This window comes from Taudactylus pleione, unplaced genomic scaffold, assembly GCF_031769625.1.
Source record: "Taudactylus pleione unplaced genomic scaffold, aTauple2 ptg000550l, whole genome shotgun sequence".
Taxonomy (NCBI): Eukaryota; Metazoa; Chordata; class Amphibia; order Anura; family Myobatrachidae; genus Taudactylus; species Taudactylus pleione.
Genome location: NW_028284952.1, coordinates 826,751 through 835,000, shown reverse-complemented (window position 1 = coordinate 835,000; position 8,250 = coordinate 826,751). Strand labels below are relative to the sequence as shown.

Here is an 8,250-nt window from a genome sequence, read left to right as displayed (position 1 = left end):
TGTCCAGTGTGGTTTGGCTGTAGGTGCTCAAAAACATTAACTTTAGACCTATATTACTTCTTCACTCAAGTAAATTCATTGATAAGTTGAAAAAATTAAATGTAAAATGTAATAGAAAAGAATGTTATGGCAGTATAAAATTACCTACTGCAGCTGGTTTTCCCAGGTGGTCTCCCATCCAAGTACAGACCATGCCCAACACTGCATAGCTACCAAGATAAGACGAGATGGGGCATGTCCAGTGTGGATTGGCTGTAGGTGCTCAAAAGTATTAACTTTAGACCTCTTTTACTTCTTAACTCAAGTAAATTCAATGATAAGTTGAAAAATTAAATGTAAAATGTAATAAAAAAGAATGTTATGGCAGTATAAAATTACCTACAGAACCTGGGATTCCTAGGTAGTCTCCCATCCAAGTACAAACCAGTCCCAACACTGCATAGCTTCCAAGATCAGACGAGATTGGGCATGTCCACTGTGGTTGGGCTGTAGGTGCTCAAAAACATTAACTTTAGACCTCTATTACTTCTTAACTCAAGTAAATTCATTGATAAGTTGAAAATGTAAAATGTAATAGAAAAGAATGTTATGGCAGTATAAAATTACCTACTGCACCTGGTTTTCCCAGGTGGTCTCCCATCCAAGTACTGACTAGGCCCAACACTGCATAGCTTCCAAGATAAGACGAGATTTGGCATGTCCAGTGTGGATTGGCTGTAGGTGGTCAAAAACATTAACTTTAGACCTCTATTACTTCTTAACTCAAGTAAATTCATTGATAAGTTGAAAAAATTAAATGTAAAATGTAATAGAAAAGAATGTTATGGCAGTATAAAATTACCTACTGCACCTGGTTTTCCCAGGTGGTCTCCCATCCAAGTACTGACCATTCCCAACACTGCATAGCTTCCAAGATCAAACGACATTGGCCATGTCCAGTGTGGTTTGGCTATAGGTGCTGAAAAATATTAACTTTAGACCTCTTTTACTTCTTAACTCAAGTAAATTCATTGCTAAGTTGAAAAAATGTAATGTAAAATGTCATAGAAAAGAATGTTATGGCTATATAAAATTACCTACAGCACCTGGTATTCCCAGGTGGTCTCCCATCCAAGTACTAACCAGGCCCAACACTGCATAGCTTCCAAGATCAGATGAGATTGGGCATGTCCAGTGTGGTTTGGCTGTAGGTGCTAAAAGCCTTAACTTTAGACATCTTTTACTTCTTAACTCAAGTAAATTCATTGATAAGTAGAAAAAATTAAATGTAAAATGTAATAGAAAAGAAAGTTATGGCAGTATAAAATTACCTACAGCACCTGGTATTCCCAGTTGGTCTCCCATCCAAGTACTGACCATGCCCAACACTGCATAGCTTCAATATCAAACGACATTGGCCATGTTCAGTGTGGTTTGGCTATAAGTGCTGAAAAATATTAACTTTAGACGTCTTTTACTTCGTATCTCAAGTAAATTCATTGCTAAGTTGAAAAAATGTAATGTAAAATGTAATAGAAAAGAATGTTATAGCTATATAAAATTACCTACAGCACCAGGTATTCCCAAGTGGTCTCCCATCCAAGTACTAACCAGGCCCAACACTGCATAGTTTCCAAGATCAGACGAGATTGGGCATGTCCTGTGTGGTTTGGCTATAGGTGCTAAAAGCCTTAACTTTAGACCTCTTTTACTTCTTAACTCAAGTAAATTCATTGATAAGTTGAAAAAATTAAATGTAAAATGTAATAGAAAAGACTGTTATGGCAGTATAAAATTACCTACAGCACCTGGGATTCCTAGGTGGTCTCCCATCCAAGTACTAACCAGGTCCAACACTGCATAGCTTCCAAGATCAGATGAGATTGGGCATGTCCAGTGTGGTTTGGCTGTAGGTGCTCAAAAACATTAACTTTAGACCTCTTTTACTTCTTAACTCAAGTAAATTCATTGATAAGTTGAAAAAATTAAATGTAAAATGTAATAGAAAAGAGTTTTATGGCTGCATAAAATTACCTACAGCACCTGGTATTCCCAGGTGGTCTCCCATCCAAGTACTAACCAGGCCCAACACTGCATAGCTTCCAAGATCAGACGAGATTGGGCATGTCCAGTGTGGTTTGGCTGTAGGTGCTCAAAAACATTAACTTTAGACCTGTATTACTTCTTAACTCAAGTAAATTCATTGATAAGTTGAAAAAATTAAATGTAAAATGTAATAGAAAAGAATGCTATGGCAGTATAAAATTACCTACTGCACCTGGTTTTCCCAGGTGGTCTCCCATCCAAGTACGGACCACGCCCAACACTGCATAGCTTCCAAGATAAGACGAGATTGGGCATGTCCAGTGTGGATTGGCTGTAGGTGGTCAAAAACATTAACTTTAGACCTCCATTACTTCTTAACTCAAGTAAATTCATTGATAAGTTGAAAAAATTAAATGTAAAATGTAATAGAAAAGAATGTTATGGCTATATAAAATTACCTACAGCACCTGGTATTCCCAGGTGGTCTCCCATCCAAGTACTAACCAGGCCCAACACTGCATAGCTTCCAAGATCAGACGAGATTGGGCATGTCCAGTGTGGTTTGCCTGTAGGTGCTAAAAGCCTTAACTTTAGACCTCTTTTACTTCTTAACTCAAGTAAATTCATTGATAAGTTGAAAAAATTAAATGTAAAATGTAATAGAAAAGACTGTTATTGCAGTATAAAATTACCTACAGCACCTGGGATTCCTAGGTGGTCTCCCATCCAAGTACTAACCAGGTCCAACACTGCATAGCTTCCAAGATCAGACGAGATTGGGCATGTCCAGTGTGGTTTGGCTGTAGGTGCCCAAAAACATTAACTTTTGACATCTTTTACTTCTTAACTCAAGAAAATTCATTGATATGTTGAAAAAATGAAATGTAAAATGTAATAGAAAAGAATGTTATGGCAGTATAAAATTTCCTACTGCACCTGGTTTTCCCAGGTGGTCTCCCATCCAAATACTGACCATGCCCAACACTGCATAGCTACCAAGATAAGACGAGATGGGGCATGTCCAGTGTGGATTGGCTGTAGGTGCTCAAAAGTAATAACTTTAGACCTCTTTTACTTCTTAACTCAAGTAAATTCAATGATAAGTTGAAAAATTAAATGTAAAATGTAATAGAAAAGAATGTTATGGCAGTATAAAATTACCTACAGCTCCTGGTATTCCCAGGTGGTCTCCCATCCAAGTACTAACCAGGCCCAACACTGCATAGCTTCCAAGATCAGACGAGATTGGGCATGTCCAGTGTGGTTTGGCTGTAGATGCTCAAAAACATTAACTTTAGACCTCTATTACTTCTTAACTCAAGTAAATTCATTGATAAGTTGAAAAAATTAAATTTAAAATGTAATAGAAAAGAATGTTATGGCTGCATAAAATTACTTACAGCACCTGGTATTCCCAGGTGGTCTCCCATCCAAGTACTAACCAGGCCCAACACTGCATAGCTTCCAAGATCAGACGAGATTGGGCATGTCCAGTGTGGTTTGGCTGTAGGTGCTCAAAGACATTAACTTTAGACCTCTATTACTTCTTAACTCAAGTAAATTCATTGATAACTTGAAAAAATTAAATGTAAAATGTAATAGAAAAGAATGTTATGGCAGTATAAAATAACCTACAGTACCTGGTAATCCCTGGTGGTCTCCCATACAAGTACTAACCAGGCCCAACACTGCATAGCTTCCAAGTTCAGACGAGATTGGGCATGTCCAGTGTGGTTTGGCAGTAGGTGCTCAAAAACATTAACTTTAGACCTCTTTTACTTCTTAACTCAACTAAATTCAATGATAAGTTGAAAAATGAAATGTAAAATGTAATAGAAAAGAATGTTATGGAAGTATAAAATTACCTACAGAACCTGGGATTCCTAGGTAGTCTCCCATCCAAGTACAAACCAGTCCCAACACTGCATAGCTTCCAAGATCAGACGAGATTTGGCATGTCCAGTGTGGTTTGGCTGTAGATGCTCAAAAGCATTAACTTTAGACCTCTATTACTTCTTAACTCAAGTAAATTTATTGATAAGTTGAAAAAATTAAATGTAAAATGTAATAGAAAAGACAGTTATGGCAGTATAAAATTACCTACAGCACCTGGGATTCCAAGGTAGTCTCCCATCCAAGTACTAACCAGTCCCAACACTGCATAGCTTCCAAGATAAGACGAGATTGGGCATGTCCAGTGTGGATTGGCTGTAGGTGGTCAAAAACATTAACTTTAGACCTCCATTACTTCTTAACTCAAGTAAATTCATTGATAAGTTGAAAAAATTAAATGTAAAATGTAATAGAAAAGAATGTTATGGCTATATAAAATTACCTACAGCACCTGGTATTCCCAGGTGGTCTCCCATCCAAGTACTAACCAGGCCCAACACTGCATAGCTTCCAAGATCAGACGAGATTGGGCATGTCCAGTGTGGTTTGCCTGTAGGTGCTAAAAGCCTTAACTTTAGACCTCTTTTACTTCTTAACTCAAGTAAATTCATTGATAAGTTGAAAAAATTAAATGTAAAATGTAATAGAAAAGACTGTTATTGCAGTATAAAATTACCTACAGCACCTGGGATTCCTAGGTGGTCTCCCATCCAAGTACTAACCAGGTCCAACACTGCATAGCTTCCAAGATCAGACGAGATTGGGCATGTCCAGTGTGGTTTGGCTGTAGGTGCCCAAAAACATTAACTTTTGACATCTTTTACTTCTTAACTCAAGAAAATTCATTGATATGTTGAAAAAATGAAATGTAAAATGTAATAGAAAAGAATGTTATGGCAGTATAAAATTTCCTACTGCACCTGGTTTTCCCAGGTGGTCTCCCATCCAAATACTGACCATGCCCAACACTGCATAGCTACCAAGATAAGACGAGATGGGGCATGTCCAGTGTGGATTGGCTGTAGGTGCTCAAAAGTAATAACTTTAGACCTCTTTTACTTCTTAACTCAAGTAAATTCAATGATAAGTTGAAAAATTAAATGTAAAATGTAATAGAAAAGAATGTTATGGCAGTATAAAATTACCTACAGCTCCTGGTATTCCCAGGTGGTCTCCCATCCAAGTACTAACCAGGCCCAACACTGCATAGCTTCCAAGATCAGACGAGATTGGGCATGTCCAGTGTGGTTTGGCTGTAGATGCTCAAAAACATTAACTTTAGACCTCTATTACTTCTTAACTCAAGTAAATTCATTGATAAGTTGAAAAAATTAAATTTAAAATGTAATAGAAAAGAATGTTATGGCTGCATAAAATTACTTACAGCACCTGGTATTCCCAGGTGGTCTCCCATCCAAGTACTAACCAGGCCCAACACTGCATAGCTTCCAAGATCAGACGAGATTGGGCATGTCCAGTGTGGTTTGGCTGTAGGTGCTCAAAGACATTAACTTTAGACCTCTATTACTTCTTAACTCAAGTAAATTCATTGATAACTTGAAAAAATTAAATGTAAAATGTAATAGAAAAGAATGTTATGGCAGTATAAAATAACCTACAGTACCTGGTAATCCCTGGTGGTCTCCCATACAAGTACTAACCAGGCCCAACACTGCATAGCTTCCAAGTTCAGACGAGATTGGGCATGTCCAGTGTGGTTTGGCAGTAGGTGCTCAAAAACATTAACTTTAGACCTCTTTTACTTCTTAACTCAACTAAATTCAATGATAAGTTGAAAAATGAAATGTAAAATGTAATAGAAAAGAATGTTATGGAAGTATAAAATTACCTACAGAACCTGGGATTCCTAGGTAGTCTCCCATCCAAGTACAAACCAGTCCCAACACTGCATAGCTTCCAAGATCAGACGAGATTTGGCATGTCCAGTGTGGTTTGGCTGTAGATGCTCAAAAGCATTAACTTTAGACCTCTATTACTTCTTAACTCAAGTAAATTTATTGATAAGTTGAAAAAATTAAATGTAAAATGTAATAGAAAAGACAGTTATGGCAGTATAAAATTACCTACAGCACCTGGGATTCCAAGGTAGTCTCCCATCCAAGTACTAACCAGTCCCAACACTGCATAGCTTCCAAGATCAGATGAGATTGGGCATGTCCAGTGTGGTTTGGCTGTAGGTGCTCAAAAATATTAACTTTTAACGTCTTTTACTTCTTTACTCAAGTAAATTCATTGATAATTTGAAAAAATTAAATGTAAAATGAAATAGAAAAGACTGTTATGTCAGTATAAAATTACCTATAGCACCTGGTATTCCTAGGTGGTCTCCCATCCAAGTACTAACCAGGCCCTACACTGCATAGCTTCCAAGATCCGATGAGATTGGACATGTCCAGTGTGGTTTGGCTGTAGTTTCTCAAAAATATTAACTTTAGACCTTTATTACTTCTTAAATCAAGTAAATTCAATGATAAGTGGAAAAAAATAAAATGTAAAATGTAATAGAAAAGAATGTTATGGCAGTATAAAATTACCTACAGCTCCTGGTATTCCCAGGTGGTCTCCCATCCAAGTACTAACCAGGCCCAACACTGCATAGCTTCCAAGATCAGACGAGATTGGGCATGTCCAGTGTGGTTTGGCTGTAGATGCTCAAAATCATTAACTTTAGACCTCTATTACTTCTTAACTCAAGTAAATTCATTGATAAGTTGAAAAAATTAAATTTAAAATGTAATAGAAAAGAATGTTATGGCAGTATAAAATTACCTACAGCACCTGGGATTCCTAGGTGGTCTCCTATCCAAGTACTAAACAGGTCCAACACTGCATAGCTTCCAAGATCAGACGAGATTGGGCATGTCCAGTGTGGTTTGGCTGTAGGTGCTCAAAAACATTAACTTTAGACCTCTTTTACTTCGTAACTCAAGTAAATTCATTGATAAGTTGAAAAAATTAAATGTAAAATGTAATAGAAAAGAATTTTATGGCTGCATAAAATTACTTACAGCACCTGGTATTCCCAGGTGGTCTCCCATCCAAGTACTAACCACGCCCAACACTGCATAGCTTCCAAGATCAGACGAGATTGGGCATGTCCAGTGTGGTTTGGCTGTAGGTGCTCAAAAACATTAACTTTAGACCTCTATTACTTCTTAACTCAAGTAAATTCATTGATAAGTTGAAAAAATTAAATGTAAAATGTAATAGAAAAGAATGTTATGGCAGTATAAAATTACCTACAGTACCTGGTAATCCCTGGTGGTCTCCCATCTAAGTACTAACCAGGCCCAACACTGCATAGCTTCCAAGTTCAGACGAGATTGGGCATGTCCAGTGTGGTTTGGCAGTAGGTGCTCAAAAACATTAACTTTAGACCTCTTTTACTTCTTAACTCAAGTAAATTCATTGATAAGTTGAAAAAATTAAATGTAAAATGTAATAGAAAAGACGGTTATGGCAGTATAAAATTACCTACAGCACCTGGGATTCTTAGGTAGTCTCCCATCCAAGTACAAACCAGTCCCAACACTGCATAGCTTCCAAGATCAGATGAGATTGGGCATGTCCAGTGTGGTTTGGCTGTAGGTGCTCAAAAATATTAACTTTTAACGTCTTTTACTTCTTTACTCAAGTAAATTCATTGATAATTTGAAAAAATTAAATGTAAAATGAAATAGAAAAGACTGTTATGGCAGTATAAAATTACCTATAGCACCTGGTATTCCTAGGTGGTCTCCCATCCAAGTACTAACCAGGCCCTACACTGCATAGCTTCCGAGATCCGATGAGATTGGACATGTCCAGTGTGGTTTGGCTGTAGTTTCTCAAAAATATTAACTTTAGACCTCTATTACTTCTTAACTCAAGTAAATTCAATGATAAGTGGAAAAAAATAAAATGTAAAATGTAATAGAAAAGAATATTATGGCAGTATAAAATTACCTACAGCACCTGGTATTCCCAGGTGGATTCCCATCCAAGTACTAACCATGCACAACACTGCATAGCTTCCAAGATCAGACGACATTGGCCATGTCCAGTGTGGTTTGGCTATAGGTGCTGAAAAATATTAACTTTAGACCTCTATTACTTCTTAACTCAAGGAAATTCATTGATAAGTTGAAAAAATTAAATGTAAAATGTAATAGACTGTTATGGCAGTATAAAATTACCTACAGCACATTTGATTCCTAGGTGGTCTCCCATCCAAGTACTAACCTGGCCCAACACTGCATAGCTTCTAAGATCAGATGAGATAGGGCATGTCCAGTGTGGTTTGGCTGTAGGTGCTCAAAAACATTAACTTTA

At 37.1% G+C, this 8,250-nt stretch overlaps 2 non-coding genes and 25 pseudogenes across 2 annotated transcripts; all 27 read right to left on the bottom strand.

Moving 5' to 3' along the window:
• Positions 1-25, bottom strand: part of LOC148486167 (5S ribosomal RNA) — a 119-nt pseudogene extending 94 nt beyond the window's left edge.
• Positions 26-603: 578 nt separating this feature from the next.
• Positions 604-722, bottom strand: LOC148486166 (5S ribosomal RNA; annotated as a pseudogene).
• A 351-nt stretch (positions 723-1,073) lies between these two features.
• LOC148486165 (5S ribosomal RNA) lies at positions 1,074-1,192 on the bottom strand. The gene has a single exon (XR_015871410.1). It is a non-coding gene; the product is annotated as a 5S ribosomal RNA (ribosomal RNA).
• Positions 1,193-1,541: 349 nt separating this feature from the next.
• Positions 1,542-1,660, bottom strand: LOC148486164 (5S ribosomal RNA; annotated as a pseudogene).
• A 115-nt stretch (positions 1,661-1,775) lies between these two features.
• LOC148486163 (5S ribosomal RNA) lies at positions 1,776-1,894 on the bottom strand (annotated as a pseudogene).
• Positions 1,895-2,010: 116 nt separating this feature from the next.
• Positions 2,011-2,129, bottom strand: LOC148486162 (5S ribosomal RNA). Its single transcript, XR_015870159.1, has one exon. It is a non-coding gene; the product is annotated as a 5S ribosomal RNA (ribosomal RNA).
• A 116-nt stretch (positions 2,130-2,245) lies between these two features.
• Positions 2,246-2,364, bottom strand: LOC148486161 (5S ribosomal RNA; annotated as a pseudogene).
• Positions 2,365-2,480: 116 nt separating this feature from the next.
• On the bottom strand, positions 2,481-2,599 carry LOC148486160 (5S ribosomal RNA; annotated as a pseudogene).
• Positions 2,600-2,714: 115 nt separating this feature from the next.
• LOC148486159 (5S ribosomal RNA) lies at positions 2,715-2,833 on the bottom strand (annotated as a pseudogene).
• A 350-nt stretch (positions 2,834-3,183) lies between these two features.
• LOC148486158 (5S ribosomal RNA) lies at positions 3,184-3,302 on the bottom strand (annotated as a pseudogene).
• Positions 3,303-3,418: 116 nt separating this feature from the next.
• Positions 3,419-3,537, bottom strand: LOC148486157 (5S ribosomal RNA; annotated as a pseudogene).
• A 116-nt stretch (positions 3,538-3,653) lies between these two features.
• Positions 3,654-3,772, bottom strand: LOC148486156 (5S ribosomal RNA; annotated as a pseudogene).
• A 350-nt stretch (positions 3,773-4,122) lies between these two features.
• Positions 4,123-4,241, bottom strand: LOC148486155 (5S ribosomal RNA; annotated as a pseudogene).
• Positions 4,242-4,357: 116 nt separating this feature from the next.
• On the bottom strand, positions 4,358-4,476 carry LOC148486154 (5S ribosomal RNA; annotated as a pseudogene).
• Positions 4,477-4,591: 115 nt separating this feature from the next.
• Positions 4,592-4,710, bottom strand: LOC148486153 (5S ribosomal RNA; annotated as a pseudogene).
• A 350-nt stretch (positions 4,711-5,060) lies between these two features.
• LOC148486152 (5S ribosomal RNA) lies at positions 5,061-5,179 on the bottom strand (annotated as a pseudogene).
• Positions 5,180-5,295: 116 nt separating this feature from the next.
• Positions 5,296-5,414, bottom strand: LOC148486151 (5S ribosomal RNA; annotated as a pseudogene).
• A 116-nt stretch (positions 5,415-5,530) lies between these two features.
• On the bottom strand, positions 5,531-5,649 carry LOC148486150 (5S ribosomal RNA; annotated as a pseudogene).
• Positions 5,650-5,999: 350 nt separating this feature from the next.
• Positions 6,000-6,118, bottom strand: LOC148486149 (5S ribosomal RNA; annotated as a pseudogene).
• A 116-nt stretch (positions 6,119-6,234) lies between these two features.
• On the bottom strand, positions 6,235-6,353 carry LOC148486148 (5S ribosomal RNA; annotated as a pseudogene).
• A 117-nt stretch (positions 6,354-6,470) lies between these two features.
• LOC148486147 (5S ribosomal RNA) lies at positions 6,471-6,589 on the bottom strand (annotated as a pseudogene).
• Positions 6,590-6,705: 116 nt separating this feature from the next.
• On the bottom strand, positions 6,706-6,824 carry LOC148486146 (5S ribosomal RNA; annotated as a pseudogene).
• Positions 6,825-6,940: 116 nt separating this feature from the next.
• LOC148486145 (5S ribosomal RNA) lies at positions 6,941-7,059 on the bottom strand (annotated as a pseudogene).
• A 116-nt stretch (positions 7,060-7,175) lies between these two features.
• LOC148486144 (5S ribosomal RNA) lies at positions 7,176-7,294 on the bottom strand (annotated as a pseudogene).
• Positions 7,295-7,410: 116 nt separating this feature from the next.
• LOC148486143 (5S ribosomal RNA) lies at positions 7,411-7,529 on the bottom strand (annotated as a pseudogene).
• Positions 7,530-7,645: 116 nt separating this feature from the next.
• Positions 7,646-7,764, bottom strand: LOC148486142 (5S ribosomal RNA; annotated as a pseudogene).
• A 347-nt stretch (positions 7,765-8,111) lies between these two features.
• LOC148486141 (5S ribosomal RNA) lies at positions 8,112-8,230 on the bottom strand (annotated as a pseudogene).
• Between the last annotated feature and the right edge of the window lie 20 nt (positions 8,231-8,250).